The sequence below is a fragment of the Myotis nattereri genome (assembly GCF_964212035.1).
Source record: "Myotis nattereri genome assembly, chromosome: 6".
In the NCBI taxonomy this organism is placed as follows: domain Eukaryota; kingdom Metazoa; phylum Chordata; class Mammalia; order Chiroptera; family Vespertilionidae; genus Myotis; species Myotis nattereri.
The window spans coordinates 63,581,889-63,596,715 of NC_138081.1; the positions used below are offsets into that span (position 1 = coordinate 63,581,889).

Genomic DNA, 14,827 nt, shown 5'->3' on the forward strand with positions numbered 1-14,827 from the left:
CTCTCAAGAACTGTCTAGAAGCCGCCGATAAACTTATTGAGATCCTCAAGAAATCTAATGAGACCCTCGATGTTGTGATAAAGAACCAACTAGAAATTAAGCATACACGGACTGAAATAACGAATATTATACAGACTCCCGACAGCAGACCAGAGGAGCGCAAGAATCAAGGCAAAGATTTGAAATGCGAAGAAGCAAAAAACACCCAACCAGAAAAGCAAAATGAAAAAAGAATCCGAAAATACGAAGACAGTGTAAGGAGCCTCTGGGACAGCTTCAAGCGTACCAACATCAGAATTATAGGGGTGCCAGAAGATGAGAGAGAGCAAGATATTGAAAACCTATCTGAAGAAATAATGACAGAAAACTTCCCCTACCTGGTGAAAGAAATAGACTTACAAGTCCAGGAAGTGCAGAGAACCCCAAACAAAAGGAATCCAAAGAGGACCACACCAAGACACATCATAATTAAAATGCCAAGAGCAAAAGACAAACAGAGAATCTTAAAAGCAGCAAGAGAAAGAAACTCAGTTACCCACAAGGGAATACCCATACGACTGTCAGCTGATTTCTCAACAGAAACTTTGCAGGCCAGAAGGGAGTGGCAAGAAATATTCAAAGTGATGAATACCAAGAACCTACAACCAAGATTACTTTATCCAGCAAAGCTATCATTCAGAATTGAAGGTCAGATAAAGAGCTTCACAGATAAGGAAAAGCTAAAGGAGTGCATCACCACCAAACCAGCATTATATGAAATGCTGAAAGGTATCCTTTAAGAAGAGGAAGAAGAAGAAAAAAGGTAAAGATACTAATTATGAACAAAAAATATGCATCTATCAACAAGTGAATCTAAGAATCAAGTGAATAAATAATCTGATGAACAGAATGAACTGTTGATTATAATAGAATCAGGGACATAGAAAGGGAATGGACTGACTATTCTTGGTGGGGAAAGGGGTGTGGGAGATGCGGGAAGAGACTGGACAAAAATTGTGCACCTAGGGATGAGGACAGTGGGGGCGGTAAGGGCAGAGGGTGGGGTGGGAACTGGGTGGAGGGGAGCTATGGGGGGAAAAAAGAGGAACAAATGTAATAATCTGAACAATAAAGATTTACTAAAATTAAAAAAATTAAAAAAAGAATGTTCAAGGAATTTAATAAGTCTGAATAATAACTTGAAGTTGGTAATTGATTAAGCAAAATAAAGTAGTAAGCTATTTGGTTTTACACCTAATCCAGACCATTATAACTTTTATTTCTAAAATATACAGTTGACATTTTCTTTAGTAAAAACAGGCAAACAAGTAGCCCTGGAATTCACACACACACACACCCCCCTAGACCATCACACATACACACACAGACCATCACACATACATGCGCACATACCCCTAGACCATGACACACACACAAACACACACACACAAACACACTCACACCTAGACCATCACACACACACACCATGCTGGAGAATCTGCAGGGAGAGGTAAGGGCTTTGCTTTCTGAAGGAACTTATCTAATACATGTTGGATGCTACACTCTTAAGAATGACTGGAATTATGGTCTCACACCCCAGCCCTGAAACTACAAGGAACTAACATTTACAATTCAAACCTAAGGATTTTGATTAATTATTAATTGCTAAATTACCAGTGCCAATAACTGAACATGTTTCACATCACTATGCTGCTACAGAAGATAAACACAGTGAAGTCAAGGCTTAAATAAATTAATCATTTATAGTTCCTGAAGACCTCATAGGAATTTTAACCATAGTAACAAGAAAAGTTACTTTATGATCTGACCAAAATACAATCCAGGAAATGTCTACTGCATTGTTTCCATTAAGCAGAAAGTACACTTCATTCCTAATCTGCTTCTGCTAAGAAACCTTTATATATGCATTATAAGAAAATACAGAAGGGAGTGAGTTTCCACAATGAAATAAATGATTTCTTTTCTATTAAACATCTACTAGATTTAATCAATAAAAGCTAAATATTTTCACTAAGAGTGTTAACTTTAATTTTTTAAAAAGAGCTTCAGTGTGACATGCAGCTTTTCTGTAAATGTTAGACAATGATTAGGAAAAAAAACCTAGAAATCACTATAACAATGAAAACTAATTCATAATACTCTAACTTTCCATAATTTTGTGTTTAGCAGAGCACATATGCAAAAATAGCATTAACTTTAAAGTAAACTTCCCATGTTAAGTGAAATAAATCAGACAGAAGAAGAACCATATGATTTCACTCATATGTGGAATATGAAACTGAAAGCAACAAATGAACAAACAAACAAACAAAAAGTCATAGACACAGACAACAGGAAGGTGGTTAACAGAAGGAAGGGATTGGGTAGTAGTAAAGGGTAAGGGGGCAATGTCTAAAGATTTAACTTTGGGTCCTGGCACAAAACACAATATACAGATGATGTATCATAGACTTCTATACTTGAAATCTATATAATTTTATTAACCAATAATGTCACCCAAATACATTTAATTTAAAAATTAAATAAATAAGCTTTCTTTGAATGATCTTAGAGCTTTGAAATTTAATGTCTTTTTAAGGCAGTTTGAAAAATACATATAAAATGACTCTCCTCTTTGAAATGTAATCCTCTCACATAAGTCCTGGTCACATTCTTTAATACACCTAAACACCTGCTTTTAAGTAAAAGTCACAAGGAAAAGGTATCTTTGTTAATCCTCACCCGAGGATATTTTTCCATTGATTTTTAGAGAGAATGGAAGGTAGGGGAAGAGACAGAGAAACATCAATATGAGAGAGGCACATTGATTGGTTGCCTCCCATACAAGCCCTGACTGGTGCCAGGGTTCAAGCCTGCAACCCAGATGTACATGTCCTTGACAGAAATCAAACCCGGGACCCTTCAGTCTGCAGGCCGATGCTCTAACCACTGAGCAAAACCGGCTAGGGCAAAAGGTCATATCTTTGACTACAAAGTTATCTTGTATAGAAAATATATCCTAAACGAAGTCTTAAGGCTAACAACAAACTTGGAAAAACACCACAAAACTGTCAGACATTAAAGGGCTAATTTGCTTGATTTATGGAGCTTATAAGAATCATTTTTTAAAAAGAAAAATACTTCAATAGGACATTTCACAAATATAAATTAAAATAGTCAAAAATTATATGAAACTATTACTACCCGCCCTAACTGGTTTGGCTCAGTGGATAGAGCATCAGCCTGCGGACTGAAGGGTCCTAGGTTCGATTCCGGTCAAGAGCATGTAACTTGGCTGTGGGCACATCCCCAGTAGAGGGTGTGCAGGAGGCAGCTGATTGATGTTTCTAACTCTCTATCACTCTCCCTTCCTCTCTGTAGAAAATCAATAAAATATATATATATATATATATATATATATAAAGAAAATATTACTACCCTACTTAAAGAATGTAATTTGAAGCAATGGAAATACATTTTTCATCTATCAGATTGGGAAAATGTTTTAAAATATATTTTTATTGATTTCAGAGAGGAAGGGAGACAGAGAAATAAAAAAATCAATAATGAGAAAGAATCATTGATTGGCTGCCTCCTGCATGCCCCCTACTGAGAATCAGCCAGCAACCTGGGCATGTGACCTGGCTGGGAATCGAACAGTGTGACCTGGTTCATAGATTGATGCTCAACCACTGAGCCACACTGCTGGGCCAGATTGGAAAAATGTTTTAAGCTTAATAGTATCAAGTGGTATCAATAGAAAACTGGTTGAATAAATTAAGGTCCATCTCCACAGTGACATATTCTATAGCCATTAAAAATAATGCTACAGAGAATAAGATATTATATTGTTAACTAGAGGGCCAATGCACAAAATTCCTGCAAGGGCCTTAGCCCCGGCCCCCGCCCACTGCGGCTTTGTCCGGAAGGAAGGATGCGTCCAAAAGGATGTCCAGTCTAATTAGCATATTACACTTTTATTATTATAGATGTGGAAAGATCCGTAAGATATCATAGCATTTCTAGATTTTTTAAAAAATATATTTTATTGATTCTTTACAGAGAGGAAGGGAGAGGGATAGAGAGCTAGAAACATCGATGAGAGAGAAACATCAATCAGCTGCCTCCTGCACACCCCCAATGGGGATGTGCCCGCAACCAAGGTACATGCCCTTGACTGGAATCGAACCTGGGACATTTCAGTCTGCAGGCTGATGTTCTATCTACTGAGTCAAACCAGTCAGGGCTCTAGGTATTTTTTAAAGATATATATGTGCTGGCATATGACTAAAAACTTTGGTAAGATCTAAGAAGTCATTTATAGTAGTTACTTTTGTGCAGAAGAACCAGATTAAGGAAGATAGAGATTTCTTATTTTTCATTTTAAATCTTTCTGTATTTTTTGAATTCTTATTATGCACATATTTCTTTAATATTTCTAAAATGTCAACAGAAGTTACCCAGAGGAACAAATTATAATTTTTATTTGCTACCTTATACTGTTCTGCATTTTTAAAAATTAATTTCTGTAAAAATTTACTCGAAGACATTATTTTTCAAATTGCAGCTTATAACCCTTTAGTGGATTATTAAATCAGTTTAGTGAGTTGCAGCCAGCATTCTCCACTCCCCACAACAAGTGAGATTACCTAAACTAAACTAAAATAGAAAATAATCTAAAACACCAGTGCACATCACAGATTTTAAGCAAGAGAGAGAGCCTAAGCAATAATAAATCAGTCAAAAAAGTTTAAAAACCACTGCTCTAGAATATTATGTTAAAAGTATTTTGAATAAAATACTCAGAAAAAATCTTAGTGGCCTTACAATTTCCATTTCAAAAATAAGAATTATTTTATATTAAAATGAATTTTATGTTTTTTAAAATATATTTTATTGATTTTTTAAAGAGAGGAAGGGAGAGGGATAGAGTTAGAAACATTGATGAGAGAGGAACGATCAATCAGCTGTCTCCTGCATACCCCCTACTGGGGATGTGCCCGCAACCATGGTACATGCCCTTCATCGGAATCAAACCTGGGACCTTTCAGTCCGCAGGCCAACACTCTATCCACTGAGCCAAACCGGTTAGGGCTAAAAGGAGTTTCTATATGTCAATTCTTAATATGACCAACTTGAAAAGGTCATGAAGAAAAAATATAATTTTTGAAAACTCAGAGAGAAAACTTAAAAAGATGTACTAAGATGACATTTATACAACATATACTAAGACTTGAGTGAATTCTAAAAAATTAACATATGTATTTGGAATAGTATAAGTTATACACATTAATCATCTCTAAAATTGACAATATTGAAATTAAAGAAGTTTAGTTAAGATTGTTTATCCATAAAGAGATCACCAAAATAAAAGATTTTTTTTAAATGAGGCTGAGAGTTTCAGAATACTGAGAGAAGACCACATAGTTAAAATACATGTACAACAAAAAATCATGAGGGCACATATTTTTAGTTGTTTTGGGTTTTTTTGTCTTTTTTGGTGTCAAAGGATGTGTTTGTTCGGGTTACAAATACAATTTATTGTCCAATCACCTGTTTGATCAAGAAGGTAACTACAAAATGACTAGCCAGAGTCAAGAACACAGTTCAGTCACTAAATTAAGTAAAATTAAGGACTATAGCAGAATGAAATCAAGACTTTGTTTTCACCAACATAACAACCAAACCATGTATATTATTAAGTCATACCATCTGTAGAAAACTCATTTGTTCGTTTTTTTAACTTTCACTAACTTCAATTTCATGGATCTTTACTACTTACCTTACATTATCTCTCCCTCCCTATGAGCTACCCCTCATCCTCCACTACTTGCTTGCTCTTTACTTCCTTTGTTCCTTTCCATTCATTCATGAGCTCTCATTCTTCCAAATCCCTATAGCAATTATATATACCACTCATTTGAAATTTAACAAGTTATTTCTTGTATTCTTTATCTTTTTTACACATATCCTAATGTTTTCACATATAGATATATGCTTATACTAACTATTTAGTAAGCTAAATGGTCATTCCATATTAAAAGTGTGGTCAATATCACTAACTCCTTTTAGTTATATTTTTAAGTTCTCAAATAATCCAGAAGTCAAAAGTTGTTCAGAGCACGGGTTCCATGACAAAAGAGATTTAGATAATCAACTTATGTTCTAGAAGATTGGGACCACAGGCCCAGGCTAACTCTGGAAGCAATGAGTTCAATAAGTCTAAAAGAAAGAGGGGGAGGGAAGATAGTACCTGATATGGGTAATGGCAGTAAGAACAGAAAGGAGGCAGTGAATAAAAAGAGGAAAGGGCAGATTCAATAGGACTCAGTAACTGATATGCTAACGCCTAATGATCCAGGATGGTACAAGCAACTCAACAGACAGTGGTACAATTTAGAGACAAGGAAAAGCATTACAGCTTTGAGATGAGGATCAATGTTGATTTTAGAATCAGATATGATGAGTTTGAGATGTTCATGGGTGCATATCGATGGTGGGCTTGGATATGAGAGAACTCAACTGGAGGCAAAAAAAATGAAGAGTCATCAGGACAGATAGAAGATTACTCAGGATGTGTTTTTCATGAAGAGATGAGAAAGGCAATTAGTGGAGAGCTCTTTTGGGCAATAAAACATTGGAAAAAAGAGACATTTAAGAAAAAAAGGATCACATAAAGGCTCAGTATGTGTGCCCAGAGAAGGAGAAGCCTCCTTCTCCCAAGAGAGGATCCTATATAATAAAAGGCTAATATGCAAATCAACCAAATTGCGAAATGACCAGTCACTATGATGCACGCTAACCACCAGGGGGCAGACGCTCAACGCAGGAGCTGCCCCCCTGGTGGTCAGTGTGCTCCCACAGGGGGAGCACTGCTCAGCCAGAAGCTGGCAAGCGCAGCAGCAGCAGTGGCGGGAGCCTCTCCTGCCTCCAAGACAGCACTAAAGACCCCGAGTGGCCCTGGACTGCAAGAGGGAGCAGGCTGGGCTGAGGGACCCCACCTCCCACCCCAGTGCATGAATGTCGTGCACCAGGCCTCTAGTATTGTTATAAAAACCAAGAAGGGTTTCCTTCCTCTCAGAAGGGAGAACAGATGACTACTTCAAGTGTTGAGAGAATTGTCTATTGGATTTTCAGCCTCTGTTGGAGATATTTAGGAAGCTATGAAAGAATAGTTTTTCTCCACTGAAATGATAAATTCTATGAGTATACATATCACATCTGTCTTGTTTATTGTTATTTATTGCACAGAGAACAAGGCAAGGCCAGTCATATGGTGGGCATTCATTAAATATTTTTTGAACTACACTGAAAGTGGAAGTAAAATCAGATTGTAACAAAAGCTAGCTGTCCTTGATAGTTAATGGTGAGGAGAAACCACCTGGCTATAAATAGAGGAGCACTGAGAACTCAGAGAGGTATTTTCAGATTGTTTAGCTTTGTATGGGAGGAGAGACTTCAACATTTTTTAAATATGAAGAGTGAAGAATCCATGGGGAACAGAAAGTAAACATCTGCTTAGACTTCACATATGACTGCTTCCAGAATTATTTGCTAACTTTAGCTCAAAGAAATATCTAATTGTTAAAGACTTGAAATTTTAAAAAATGAGTAGGGAAAAAATCAAGCAACATTGGCTCATGATACAGAACAGGGCTCCTTATAAATAAGTATGGGAAAATCAGCTACTAAACCATTGTATCTTCTTCCCAGTTTCCTACCTTCCTAACTCAGAAATTCTTTAAAGATACCCCTACAGCATTGGCACAACTAAGGAAAAGGGAAGGAAGAAGAAAGAACTGAAAGATCCTTCAGGAAGGGTGTTGTTCTTAAAATAAAAAACTACCAAAATAGCTTCAGTTGTCAATATAGTGACATGGTAAGACTCATGTCATTAAAAAAAAAAAAAGACAAACCATAATCTCACATAAAATTCCACGCTTCAGAATCCCTCAATTCTAGATATCTCTGGTATCTATTAAATGTGATCACTTTTTAAAAGATCTGATCAAACAAAAACAGTGGTACTGAGTTAGCAGTTTCTGTTATCCTAAAAATATTTCTGAAAGTAACACTGAAGCTCCTTGACCTGATTCTACAGCTTTCTCACTGGCTGGCCTCTTGCTTGCATACTACCTCAAGCCACACCAAACTGCCTCTAGATCAGGGGTGGGCAAACTTTTTGACTCGAGGGCCACAATGGGTTCTTAAACTGGACCGGAGGGCCGGAACAAAAGCATGGATGGAGTGTTTGTGTGAACTAATATAAATTCAAAGTAAACATCATTACATAAAAGGGTACAGTCAGTCTTTTTTTCCAATAGTTTTATTCATTTCAAACGGGCCGCATTCGGCCCGCGGGCCGTAGTTTGCCCACGGCTCCTCTAGATGCTCAGTGCAAATACTCAGACACTCACCTTCAAGACTCAGCTCAAGCATCCTCTCTGTCCTTTGTGAAACCTTTTCCTGACAGCCCCCCATTCAACCTTTCTCTGACCACCACCCATCCTTTCTTGAAATAGATGATTCTAAGCAAAGTGAAATACAAGAGATTGTTACAAAAATTTTGGAAATACAAAATTCAAGAATATCCACCAAAGCAATACCTAACTAGATGTCTATAGCTTTGCCAACAATAATCCACATCACCCTTATAGCTACTGGATTTGAACCCTTAGAAATAAGCAATCACAAAACAGAACCATTTTCTTTTCTTTTGTTTAATATATTTTATTGATTTTTTTTTATTTTATTTTTTTTACAGAGAGGAAGGGAGAGGGATAGAGAGCTAGAAACATCGATCAGCTGCCTCCTGCACACCCCCCACCGGGGATGTGCCCACAACCAAGGCACATGCCCTTGACCAGAATCGAACCCAGGACCCTTCAGTCCACAGGCCAACGCTCTATCCACCAAGCCAAACTGGCCAGGGCCAGAACCATTTTCAAACAGAAATAAATGTACTGCTTTTGCCTAGATTATAAAGGATATAAGTTAAAGCATAACTAAGTGTATACTGTGCTATCTCCCCAGATGTAAATGTGATTATAACTATAATTTTATATGCAGGAATGTGTACAAATTTATAGTGCTCTAAGACAATGTCTCTCAACTGATGTTATATAAGATATTAATAGCTATGCAGTCGCTTCCCCCTCCCCAAAATTTGGAAATGCTAAGTCAAACAGGTTTCTAGACTATGTCTCAAAGCCCTGAACAGGCTAAGGTACACTATGGAACTCCAACAGGCGGCAAACATCCTTTCCTAAATACACTGACCATGGAACCCGCCTCCTTCCAAAACAGAGATTCTACCAACATTTCCAGGTACTAGTATTCTACAGAACATAGTTTGGAAAATAAATACTACTCTTAAGACTCCCTACATGTTCTGCATTGAATAGACAAATAAATTTATTATAATAAACATTATAATAAACTTATAATAAACATTAAATAATGTTTGATCTTTAGAAATAGCAGGCCTATATGGAACCATAGTGTTAACATCATCTATAAACAATTTTTCTTCTAACAGATTTCACGAAGAACAGAGACAGATCCTCCTCAGGAAGTGGGGGTTCTCCTCAACTCTAGTGCTACTAAAGCAGGTGCTTCTGCTGCTGCTGTTTACTTGTGTTCCTCACGTATGTGTTATACTTAACTATATCTTGGCTCATTTCATCCACTCTGTAGATTCTTTCTCAAACGACTGCTGCTAATAAGGCTGAGAAATTCATGATTACCTGCTACAGCTGACTTCTTTTCTCAGGTTCCCATATTAGGATATTGATCGGATGCGAATTGTTAATTACAATCAATACTTCTTCAAATTTGTGTTCAAAGGTAATACTTTCCTATTTCAGTGCTTCAGGAAGAAAACCCTTCTCTTTACAGATTTCCATCAGTTTAGGAGTTAGTCTTGCATGCCTTCGGAGAGAGAAACTGTTGGGCAGTTTTTATGGGATCGTAAATGAGAACGACAGATTCTTCAAAGGCATGCTGGTAACTGAACTAAGAATCCAGGACCACTTGGGTGACAAACCAGCCATAGTATGTGGAGACTAATACCAGCCCCCGTGGAGATGGTCAATGTTGATATGATGAAGGCTCTGCATCATTTCCATCTGATATTGGACTTTGTCAAAGTCAGCATCACCTTCTATGTGCTGGGGAAAAGGTAAGCAGTTGGTGGTTTCAAGCCGATCTTCTACAACCAGGCCCCAAAGCACTCCTTGTCCTTCTTGATTATGTTTGATTATCTTTAATACCAGGAAGCCATCTAGCTGCACTTGCTTCATGGCTAAATCTCCAGACCCGCCTTTGCCCTTCCCTGCTGTGCAGGGGGTGGAGCTAAGACTTGGTGGTGCAGCCAGTGCCTTCCTCGAGGGATGCCATCTTTCCAGCGTGACAGGAAGAAAGAGCTGTAGTGCTTTATTCTAAGGTTCTTTGTACCTAGCAAAAACTCCTTTGAATGAGGCCCAAAACAAAAACCTGAAAGAATGTTTATTTGACTTCATATATATTTCAACAATGTAATTTTATAATTTTTCTAAGCATAAAATACCAATGTTGAAAGTTTCCTTTGATTTTAAAAATTTCACTTTGGCAATATTTTACTAAGAAAAGGATTATAATCATACTCATTATTCTTCTTTTACTGAGCTAAAATTCATATAACATAAACTTGACCATTTTAAACCATACAATTCAGTAACTTCCCATACCTTCATAATGTTGTGCAACTATCATCACTGTCTAATTCCAGAACATCCCAAAAAGAAAATCCACACCAATTAAGCAGTTACTCTCCAATGCGCCCTCATCCCAGATCCTGACAACCATTAATCTGCTTTCTGTCTCTATGGCTTTGCCTATTCTATACATTTCATATAAATGGAATCATACCATATGTGGCTTTTTTGTGTCTGGTTTCTTTAACCTAATGCTATTAAGATATATCCATCTTACAGCAAGCATCAGTACTTCACTTCTTTTTATGGCTGAATAATACTCTATTGTATGTATATACTACATTTTATTTATCCATTCATCAGCTGACGGATATGTAAATTGTTTCCAATTTTTGGCTATTATAAATAACTAGAGGCCCGGTGCAGAAAATTTGTGCACTGGCTGGGGGGGGGGGGGGGGGGGAGGTTGTCCCTCAGTCCCACTTGTGCCCTCTCACAGTCTAGGACCCCTCGGGGGATAACAACCTGCCGGCTTAGGCCCGCTCCCAGGTGGCAGAGGGCAGGCCCAATCCCTAGGTGCAGCCCCTGGTCGGGCTCAGAGCAGGGCCAATTGGAGAGTTGGGTCACCGCCCCGTCATGCACAGAGCAGGGCGGATCGGGAGGTTGTGATGCCACCCCCAGTCACGCTCAGGGTAGGGCCGAATGGGGGGTTGGGGCACCGCCACCTGTCATACTCAAGGCAGGGTCGATGGGGAGGTTGTGGCGCCACCCCGTCACGCACAGAGCAGGGCCGATCAGGGGGTTGTGGTGCCACCCCTGTCACATACAGAGACGGCCGATCAGGGGATTGGGGCGCTGCCCCCTGTCAAGCACAGAGCAGGGCCCATCAGGGGGTTGGGGAGCTCCCCCCTATCACGCACAGAGCGGGGCCCATCAGGGGGTAGGGGGGCTCCCCCATCACGCACAGAACAAGGCCGATCAGGGGTTGGGGCGCTCTCCCCTGTCACGCACAGAGCAGGGCCCATCAGGGGGTTGGGGAGCTCCCCCCTGTCATGCACAGAGTAGGGCCGATAGCGGCGTTGGGGCACCGCCCTCTGTCACACACAGAGCAGGGCGGATCAGGGGGTTGGGGAGCTCCCCCCATCAGGCACAGAGCAGGGCTGATCGGGGGTGGGGTGCCTTCCCCTGTCGAGAACAGAGCTGGGTGGATAGGGAGGTTGTGGCCCCGCCCACTGTCACACACAGAGCCGAAGGGCGATCAGGGGGTTTGGGCGCTGCCCCGTCATGCTGCTCCAGGGGCCAGGAGGCCTCGCGGCTCCGCTGATACCAGTGCTGGGAGGCCTCGGGGCTCCGCTTGACACCAGGGCAGTGAGGCCTCGCGGCTCCACTTGACACCGGGGCAGTGAGGCCTCGTGACTCCGCTGATCCTGGGTTCGGGAAGCCTCGCAGCTCCGCTGATCCCGGTGCTGGGAGGCATGTTACCCTTTTACTATATAGGATAGAGGCCTGGTGCATGGGTAGGGGCCGGCTGGTTTGCCCTGAAGGGTGTCCTGGATCAGGGTGGGGGTCCCCACTGGGGTGCCTGACCAGTATGGATGAGGGGATGATGGCTGTTTGCAGCTGGTCACATCCCCTTCAGGGGGGTGTCCCCACTGGGGTGCCTGGCCAGTCTGGGTGAGGGGCTGAGGGCCGTTTTCAGGCTGGCAGGTGACTGAAGCTCCCAACCTCGCCTTTTTTTTTTTTTCATTCTGGGATTTATTTACCTTCTATGGCTGTCATTGGAACTGAGAGCCGGCTTTAGCTCTGAGGTTCGGCTCCAGCTCTGAGACCTTGGCTGCTGATCTGGGTTTGTTTGGGTTCTATAACTGAAACACTGTTTCAGCTCCAGCTCCGAGGCCGGCTGGCTGAAAGCAAGTTTCTGGAGTTTGTTTAGCATCTGTATTTCCAACATTGTTTCTTAGACTGCAGCTCAGAGACGGGCAGCAGCAGGCGGGGAACCTTGGCTTCCTCCATCGCCAGGGCAACCAAGCCTCCTGTTCGCTTCAGCTGCCTGGCTGCCGACCGCCATCTTGGTTGGCAGTTGATTTGCATATCGCCCTGATTAGCCAATGGGAAGCGTAGTGGAGGTATGGTTAATTACCATGTTTGTCTACTATTAGATAGGATTCTGCTATAAACGTCTGTGTACAAGTTTTTGTTTGAACACCTGTTTTCAGTTCTATTGGGCATACTCCTAAGAGTAGAACTGATGGGTCATAGGGTGATTCTATGTTTAGCTTTTGGTAGAACCACCCAAATGTTTGCCATAACATCTAAACTATTTTACATTTCCATCAACAATGTATGAAGGCTCCAATTCCCACATCCTTGCCAACAACCCTTATTTTCATTTTATTATTACTAGAAGACCAGAGCGCAAAAATCACACGGCCCCGCCCACCTGTGCGAGCCTGGCCACGCCCACCCACTCACCCACCGCCCCACCTGCCTGCTCGCCGCCAAGCACCCGAGACCTGGGCTGCTTCACTCCAGCCACCACCACCACCCACCCGGTTCCTCATGGTTCCCCATCCAGTCGTTGGTTGTTACAGCGTTACAGCCACAGGCCTTTTATAATATAGACTAGAGGCCCGATGCACGAAATTCGTGCATGGGGGAGGGGATCTCTCAGGCCAGCCTGCACCCTTCTCCAATTTGGGACCCCTCGGGGGATGTCCGACTGCCTCTCACAATCCGGGAGAACTAAGGGCCAGTTTACAATGTCTAACTAACATATAGTAGACATCGATAGTAGCTTTCTCACTAAGTGAAAAAAACATTATGTTAGTAGGTTAAGAGCATCAAAATTAACTTGATCATTTAAACTAAGCCAGCATTTTCTGAACACTCCTTTATATGAGACACTATGTGGGTTTTCTGCACTTAATTAAAAGTCCAATGACTGTTTAATGCCTTTACAATGGTTCTATCATTCATTTCATATGTTCTAATACCTTGGCAAAACTTAATTTAAATGATCACCTTGAAATGTCATGCAGTTTGCTTTTCACAGCATTTTTTTTATGATGAATAACCAAAAACAATGGAATATCTTTCTTTTACAAGAATAATTTTAAAGTATTCTTGGATTGTAAATATTTTTATTTTAGCATCCTAAAATAGTTGGCAGTACTAAGTAATATTCTTCATGAACAAAAGCATATTACATTTATTAAGACAGCATATATTTTCTCTATGGAAGGAAGTGCAACAATGCTAATTATGTTTTAAATCCATGGGGATCACTAAAAGGAGTTATGTAAATAACACTGAACTTCTCTTCTGAGCTTGGGTTAGGCAGATTATGGGAGTAAAAAGTAATTAATTTACAGATGTAAAATGTTTCCTTAATTTCACATCTAACACTTAACTTTTAAGAACTTTTAAAAATAAATGATGCTCAAGTATAAGGAAATAATAAATATACCAACATATGTATCATTTTTATAGTATTTAACCTGACAGTATACCTTAGAATTAATAAGCACTCTCTCTATACAAAAACAAATAAACCAAGCCATAAAACTCATATTTCTACTTGTTAAAAGTATCCATCACTGAACCACCCATGAGTTCAAAAACTTTATCAAACTTTAATTTAAAAATCATGACAAAGAAAAGTATCTACTGAATGACATAGAAACAGTGTGCACTGTATGATCCCAGGTAATGTTGGTACTGAAGGTTTAGGAACTACACTTTGAGAACCAGTACCTAAAATCATGGCAAAGAGTCTCTCTATAGAAACATTAAAGTATTACATAATCTTTACAGAATAGTCAGACATTATCTGGAAATGCCTAAGAAGATCACAGGCTTTGACAGACCCAAGTTAAACAAGAAACAGGAGCCTTAGCAAGTTTTGCTCACTGGCCCTCAGACTGTAGTGTCATGCATTCAATTCCAATCAAGGGCACAAACCTCAGTTGCAGGCTCCATCCCATGAGGAAGCAAAAAAACACTCAATTAGAAGAGCAAAAAGAAAAAAAGAGTAAGAAAATAGTGTAAGGAGCCTCTGGGAAAACTTCAAGCATACCAACATTTGCATTATGCAGTTGCCAGAAGGAAAAGAGAGTGAGCAAGATATTGTAAACCTATTTGAAGAAATAATGACA

The 14,827-nt window shown here is 40.0% G+C and overlaps 1 protein-coding gene and 1 pseudogene across 2 annotated transcripts in view; both read right to left on the minus strand.

Moving 5' to 3' along the window:
* Positions 1-14,827, minus strand: part of CDK19 (cyclin dependent kinase 19) — a 116,370-nt gene that overhangs the window by 58,213 nt on the left and 43,330 nt on the right. The window lies entirely within an intron of this gene.
* On the minus strand, positions 9,582-13,234 carry LOC308521505 (eukaryotic translation initiation factor 3 subunit H-like; annotated as a pseudogene). The gene is made up of 3 exons: positions 13,158-13,234; positions 9,833-10,377; positions 9,582-9,691 (listed from the first exon to the last, which is right to left on the minus strand). The product of its transcript is annotated as a eukaryotic translation initiation factor 3 subunit H-like (transcript).